The sequence below is a fragment of the Ictalurus furcatus genome, chromosome 17, assembly GCF_023375685.1.
Source record: "Ictalurus furcatus strain D&B chromosome 17, Billie_1.0, whole genome shotgun sequence".
In the NCBI taxonomy this organism is placed as follows: Eukaryota; Metazoa; Chordata; class Actinopteri; order Siluriformes; family Ictaluridae; genus Ictalurus; species Ictalurus furcatus.
This window is the reverse complement of record NC_071271.1, coordinates 15452104-15460489: the sequence shown is the minus strand read 5'-3', so window position 1 is coordinate 15460489 and position 8386 is coordinate 15452104.

Here is an 8386-nt window from a genome sequence, read left to right as displayed (position 1 = left end):
ACGTGCCTCCCTTTACTGTCTCCAGCACCTACAGAGAGCGAGAGAGAGAGAGAGAGAGAGGGAGAGAAAGAGAGAGAGAGAGAGAGAGAGAGAGAGAGATGCTATCTGTGATATTGGAAACCTTTTAGTATAAAGTAAGGGATATCTCAGAGGGAAGTAAGTGTAGTCTGAGGGTTGAAGTCCTGATTTCTCTTATTGGAGAATTCAGTCTTCTACAAACAAAGGCTGGAATGGATATTCGGGTTCTTAAGTACTGCTCCAAAGATATTGGCTGGCTCCTGAAGGATTTGTGTAGCTAAGCTCATGAATCTTTAAGCAATGACAATTCCATAAGATCAATAGTGAGAACAAATCCAGATACCTTTCCCCGGTTCTTCGTCTCCTCACCACCCGTGATTCAGATGTGAAATGTTTATTCCAGTCTCTCAACAGATGTCTTCTATACAGCAATTATTTTCAAAGTGGGTGGACATAGCTGTCTTTTCCTTGAAAGTGTTCAGATCTAAATAAATTTTAAACAAAATTAGCAACAACAAGTACAACAAAAATCTCTTTATGGTATTAAACATTTGCTAGCATGACAGGGTAGCTTGCTAGTGTACTTGCTATTTATTGTCTGGTGCAAGTTTACAACAGAACATGGATGTACAGTGAAAAATATAAATATAGTTTAAAAAATATATTATTTAAATATGACCTTGAATTGTTAGCTAGGCTATAATGATAATGAGTCTTTATTTGTCACATATACATTACAACACAGTGAAATTCTTTTCTTCGCATACCCCAGCATGCCAGGAAGTTGGGGTCAGAGCACAGGGTCAGCTATGATACATTGACTCTGGAGCAGAGAGGGTTAAGGGCCTTGCTCAAGGGCCCAACAGTGGCAGCCAAGAGTGCTGATATTTACTATAACAACACTGGGACATTTAACTGTTTGTATCACTTGGCTTGAGTGTAACTAAATTTACATGCACATCAAATATAAGGTCTATATTCGGGCTGCAGCCATATGCCGAATACAATGTTTATATGTATACATGGTTGTTGTAAGTACGCCTGAGTTGCCATTCCTAAATACCCAGCCTAAAGCTAGGCATCTGTTGGCATCCACAATTCCTTGTGGACTGAGTATGTACATATATCTCCTTTTACTGGATTTTCTAATAAGGTGTTTACATGCAATACATTTCTGATTAAAATAGGCATATTTCAGGGGTGGGAATCAGAATCTGGGGCACCAGAATATTGTCTTAATCTGACTCGGGCAATAGGATTGCTGTGTTTACATGACTCAACAATAATTGCATCCGTCCATCCTTTTTCTGTACCACTTATCTTACACAGGGTCATTTGGGAGCCTGAAGCCTATCCCAGGGAACTCGGGGCACAAGGTGGGAGACACCCTGGACGGGAGGCCAGCCCATCGCAGGGCACAATTGCACACAGATTCACACACTATGGACAATTTGGAAATGCCAATCAGTCTACAAGTCATGTCTTTGGACTGGGGGAGGAACCCCAGAAACACAGGGAGAACATGCAAACTCTGTGCACACAGGGCAGAGGTGGGATTCGAATACCCAACCCTGGAGGTGTGAGGCAAGCATGTGAACATCTAAGCCACCATGCCCCCCAGTAGTAATTAGAATATTGGCAAATTCCGATAAATACTTGAATATTGATGTGCATGTGAACGTAGTCTGTGTTTGCCACAGATATTCCAATTCTAGCAATAGTTTGTTACATTTAAACAATTACTACAGTAGAGCTAGCGATATATCATCAGCATACATGGCAAATTATAGCATTTTTATGAATATTAATTTTTCTTTAAAATATGAAATATGAAAATGAAAAGGAAGAAGGGAAGCCAAAATATGAAATATGAAGATGAAAAGGAAGTAGGGAAGCCAGTTTTACCGGATGCACCTTTAACAGGAATGTACAAATCAGTGTTGGCCAGACAAACAGCAGGCTAGCCAGCTAGCTAACGGGCTGTCAGTGAGTCTGTGCATTGCATGGCAATGTGCTACGCTCTCTCCATCTATGGCTTCTTTGGGAACTGTTGTATAAAAGCAATATCACACTTTCAATCGTGCTGTTGTAGTGAATATCAGCACAGCTGTAATTAACTATAGCACTCACGTGTATAGCTAAATTACAGCTGTGCTGATATTCACTGCAACAGCACTCATGCCCATGCAATATCGCTTAATAAGCTATAACACCTCCTAGTTTCTGTTGCTATCTCATGATTACATATGGGTTCGTAGGATCCTTTCATACCTTAACACAGATTTTTACATTTCCACTGTACTGATATAAAAAAAAACGTGCAGGGAGAATAATTACATTTTAATAAAGCTTTGGAAGATACGATGTGCATGTGTGTGGGGTGGGGGGCTGTATAGAAATACAGATGCGTCTCAAAAAATTTGAATATCATGGAAAATTAATTTTTTTCCGTAATTTAATTCAAAAACTGGAACTTTCATATATTCTAGATTCATTACAAATAAAGTGAAATATTTCAAGCCTTTTTTGTTTGTTTTAATCTTGATGATTATGGCTTACAGCTCATGTAAATCAAAAATCCAGTACCTCAAAATATTACAATAAGGAATTTATAATACCGAAATGTCGATGCTGCATTGATGCAGTAATTTGAACTCCTGAAAAGTATTACTTTTCAGAAGTTCGAATTACTGCATCAATGCGGCGTGGCATGGAGGCAATCGACCTGTGGCACTGCTCAGGTGTTATGGAAGCCCAGGTTGCTTTGATAGCGGCCTTCAGCTCACCTGTATTGTTGGGTCTGGTGTCTCTCACAGATTCTCTATGGGGTTCGAGTCAGGCGAGTTGGCTAGCCAATCAAGCACAGTAATACCATGGTCAGCAAACCAGTTACTAGTAGTTTTGGCACAATGGGCAGGTGACGAGTCCTGCTGGAAAAGGAAATCAGCATCTCCATAAAGCTTGTCAGCAGATGGAAGCATGAAGTGCTTTAAAATCTCCTGCATGAGATTGTGCATGAGCTCATCTCATTGTGAGCCAAGAGGCCATTTACTAGCTGGGTTACATACTGTAGAGCAGTCTTTACAATTAGCTATTGCCATTATAATGTGAAGATAATTAAATAAGCTATCTTAGGTGATGTCTGCATATCATGCATCATGAGTTCATCATTGCATCCTTGAGATGTCCTTTTCATTTCACAGTGATAAAAGTGGTTTTTATCTGCATATTCATAACCCTATGACAGCACAAATGTACTTGCTCTGACAGATCAAAAGCTGAAAGGTGTGATTTTTTTTGCATGTGAGTCAGTACTGTGTTAGAGCAGAAAAATGTGCAGAGTACTGGATGTTCTCAGCTGCTGCCTCACTTAGACACCATACTTTCATTAGGCATTAAATTACCTTTGCTTGAAATAGAAATGGAGGAAAAGTCATCATTGCCTCACTATGAAGCTACTCATATGTACATAGCAGGAGGCCTGCAACTTATTAAAAGAGCTTTATAAAAAGGATACGCTGAAGTCAGATTCCACATGGAGCGGTTCATTCAGAGTCGCCTGGTTTTAGACTTGGGCTTGAGCTCCATGGGCTCATCTCCTGAAATTACACCACCTTATTGGCCTCATCAGAGCTAAACGAAGCGTGCTGGCCAAAATCAATGCTCCTCCTGAGACTGCAGAGGGATTGATGATAGTCCCCAAGAATAAAGAGTAAATACAGTGTATATTGCTGGACAGGCAGAAGGTGAGGACCATCCTGCCCTTAGAGAAAGGATTTAGAAGCCTATGTATTTTAAAACAAGATCCTTGTTGGTGTTGGCTAATCACCAATTGACTCAGGGTGAACATACAGACGCGAATAAAGACGACCAAAGCTTCTGCCAGAGCAAATTAATTCATACAGAACCAAGGGGTAGAGAGCAGTATGTCCTTATTTCTGTCTAAGGCAAATCTGGTCATCTGAACATCAGATTTTGAGAATCATAACTTGCATGTACATGATACAATATCTCTATTGTAGAATAAATGAAATGTAATAATAATAATAATAATAATAATAAGAGACTATATATACAGTACTGTGCAGAAGTCTTGGACACACACAAAGAAATGCTGTACAACAAAGATGAATTCAAAAATGAAGAAAATAAATGTTTCTACTTTTTTTAAAACATACTATAAAGTGCAGTAATAAAGAGTAATAAATGAAGCAAAGTCAGTATTTAGTTTGATGACCCTTTGCTTTAAAAATTTTTTTTAAAAAAAAGAACAGTCTCAGGTACACTTTCTACAGTTTTATAAGGAAATGAGCTGTAAGTTTTATTGAGCATCTTGCAGAACCAGACACGGTTCATCTGGAGACTGACTGTTGCACTTGCTTCTTATTTTTTCAGCAAAACCCAGCAACCTTGATTGTGTTTTATGTCTGAAAAGTGTTCTCTTACATAATGTGCTGCTTTCTTTACTGACATACAAACATTATTCTGTAACATTTAATTTGTGTTGGAAAACTAATGTTTAGAAATCTAAACACATTTTTGTACTGACTTGATAATGTCATAAAATCATAATAATAATGTCATAAGTCATAAAATAAAAAAATTTACAACAAAGTTTGTACTAAAAAAAAATAGGATGCCTAAAACTTTTGCACAGTACTGTATATATAATGACCCATCGAGACATGGACTCCACAAGACCTCTGAAGGTGTGCTGTGGTATCTGGCATCAAGAAGTTAGCAGCATTTCCTTTAAGTCCTGTAAGTTGTGAGGTGGGGCCTCCATGGATCAATTTGTCCAGGACGTAACATAGATGCTCGATCGGCTAGAGATCTGGGGAATTTGGAGGCAAAGTCAACACCTGGAACTTTTTGTCATGTTCCACAAACCATTCCTGAACATTTTTGCAGTGTGGCAGGGCGCATTATCGCTGCCATTAGGGTACACCATTGCCATGAAGGAGTGTACTTGGTCTGCAACAGTGTTTCTGTAGGTGGTACATGTCAAAGTAACATCCATATGAATGCCAGGACCCAAGGTTTCCCAACAGAACATTGCCAAGGGCATCACACGTCTTCTTGCCTTCTTCCCATAGTGCATCCTGGTGCCATCACTTCCCTTGGTAAGTGGCACAAACGCAACCCGGCCGTCCACATGATGTAAAAGGAAACATGATTCATCAGATCAGGCCACCTTCTTCCATTGCTTCATGGTCCAGTTCTGATGCTCACATGCCCCTTGCCAATGCTTTTGGCAGTGGACAGGGGTCAGCATGGGCACTCTTACTGGTCTGTGGCTACACAGCCACTTAAATACCAAGCTGCGATGCACAGAGTGTTCTGACACCTTTCTATCATAGCCAACGTTAACTTTTTCAGCAATTTGTGCTACAGTAGCGCTTCTGTGGGATTAGAGCAAACAGGATAGCCTTCAATTCCTATGTGCATCAGTGAGCCTTGGTCAGCCATGACCCTGTTGCAATTTCACCCATTGTCCTTGCTTGGACAACTTTTGGTAGGTACTAACCACTGCATACCAGGAACACCACACAAGACCCGCTATTTTGGAGATGCACTGACCCAGTCGTCTAGCCATCACAATTTGGCCCTTGTTACAGTCTCTCAGATCCTTAGACTTGCCTATTTTTCCTGCTTCCAACACATCAACTTTGAGAACCGACTATTTATTTGCTGCCTAATATATCCCACCCCTTGACAGGTGCCACTGTAACGAGATAATCAATGTTATTCACGTCACCTGTCTGTGGTTTTAATGTTATGGCTAATCGGTGTATAATGTAGTCTATTATTATTATTATTATTATTAGTAGTAGTAGTAGTAGTAGTAGTAGTAGTAGTAGTAGTAGCATCTAATTCTCTAAAAATTGTTTGGGAATTTGTAACAAAGCAGTCATGTACATAGCATTCAGAAGATTAGACATAGACATAAGATTAGATGTTACATAATTGTGCAATAAAAGTAATATATGATTTATTCATCACCGCTTTGTAAAAAAAATATCTTTTAATTTTGACATAATGTTGGTCAATACTGAGTAATTTGTCACTCAAAACAGGAAACACTGGTGCTAATTAATGAAAACTGGAAGCATATTAGAAACAGAAGACACCATGCTCCACAAAATTTCATTCATTACAATACACAATAGTATTTTAGATGGCATACTGCTTTTAAAAAAAAGGGGAAAAAAAAGGAACATAGGCTATGTCTATGTTATACAGATGCTGTTAAAAATGCCATCATGTCATGGTCCATTAACAACAAATATTCCTGCAGTATGTCTGTGATCTACTAATGAAACAAAGCAAGATTGCTGGAAAGAACAGTACAGGCATTGAAAGTGGTAAAAATTAGGCCTGTGGAGACACTGTACATACATTAATAAAACATTGGTAAAAGATGCTGAGTTGATAAATAAGTCATTAAATAGATCTGTCCGATGGATGATGCACTGTGGGAAATGATGTAGCTCGTGTGGAGCTACTGCGCCACCCTGTGGCCATAAATGATTTTCCTGATTACAAAATTTGTTTCATAAACATGGGTTTAAAGTAGATTTCAGGTGACAGATATGCAGGGATGAAGTGTCACAGGGATGTTTATTCTCTTCAAACAGTGCCAAATAATCTGCTTCACACTTTTGAGAAAACAGAGTGTTTGAATGTTGTAAACATTGGCTAATGCTGTATTCATTAAATTCACCCTTCAACAGTGTGATAAACACAGCCAGGGCATTGTGCTGACTCAAGTAATGCTGATAGGCCTGAACAAATATCAGCAAGTTAAAATGGCTACAGGGACCAAAAAAAAAAAAAGACTGGTGTGCTGGAAAAATGGAAAGTGTCAGAGAATGTGTATAGGATTGTGTGCCCTGCGATGGACTGGCACCCTGTCCAGGGTGTACCCCGCCTTGTGCCCGATGCTCCCTGGGATAGGCTCCAAGTTCCCCCGCGACCCTGAAAAAGAGTAAGCGGTTGAAGATGGATGGATGGAGAAGATCTGACAGTAGTAATACTGGATATACTGTAAGTCCAATCACAATCACAATGTTTCCAAAGTAGCCACTCATTCACAGGGACCTATAGTATGATGGATGAGCTACATAATATAAAACAAATGATAAACTCATTTAAAAAAAGTGTTATTAACAAAGCTTTATTAAGAGGAATTATCTATCTATCTATCTATCTATGGAAGACATCTCAGTGTTTAGTAATGTTTACTATGGTGAAGGAACAAATGTTTATAGCTGCTGTAATGTAAGTGATAACAGAAACTATTTTCTCTCTTAGATGTTCCACAACAATTCATATACAGTAACTATAAAGAGTTAAAAGCAATATGTAGTGTTAATTAATAAAGGAAACATTTTAATAATTGACTTTTGATTTAAATTAATCCCTACACTTCAGGACATGCTTTTATTGGAAATTAATAAACTAGGTAACAGTGGTAACCCTCCAACACCCTTTGGTTGATTGCTTTCTTACAACAGCACACCCCCAAGTGTGCATTTTATTCCTTAATTAAATTTTTGTTGGTGCCAAAATGACCATTCTTCACCATCAATATACTGCCATATATTTAAACATTTACACTCACCATCCACTTTAATAGGAATGTCAGTACACCTGCACATACTTGCTATTCTCCAATCATCTGATCATGAGACAGCAGTGCAATGCATAAAATCATGTAGACACTGGTGAAGAGCTTCAATTAATGTTCACATCATACATCAGAATGGGTAACGGTTAAAAATGTCACCTGGTCTTCTTCCTGGACTTCAGCCATGCGGTTATGGTGATCCTGTGCCCACTGTAGCAGTACTCTCTTGGAGCTGTATTCTCCTCTGACCTCTCTCATCAACCAGGTGTTGAACCCACAGAACTTCTGCTCACTGGATGGTTTACCCCCACCACTGTGTAAAGACTGTTGTGTGCGGAAATCCCAGGAGATCAGCAGTTTCTGAAATACTTAAACCAGCCCATCTCAGACCAACAACATGCCACATTCAAAGTCACTGAGATCACATTTCTCCCCCATTCTGGTGTTCAATGTGAACATTAACTGAAGGTGAATATTAACTGAATTGTGCTGCTGCTGCCACATGATTGGTTGATTGCATTACTGCATGAATGAGCAGCAAGCAACGGTGTATGTGTTCCTATTAAACTGGTGTGTGTGTGTGTGTGTGTGTGTGTCTTCATTCACAACAACAACAACAACAACAACAAATCCTGACTTTGGGTGTTAGAAAGGCACTATAATTCGAACATAAACTGTAAGTAGTTATATTTTTAAGCAGGGACTTTAATTTAGATGAAAAGTAAATGTTAGCCTTTT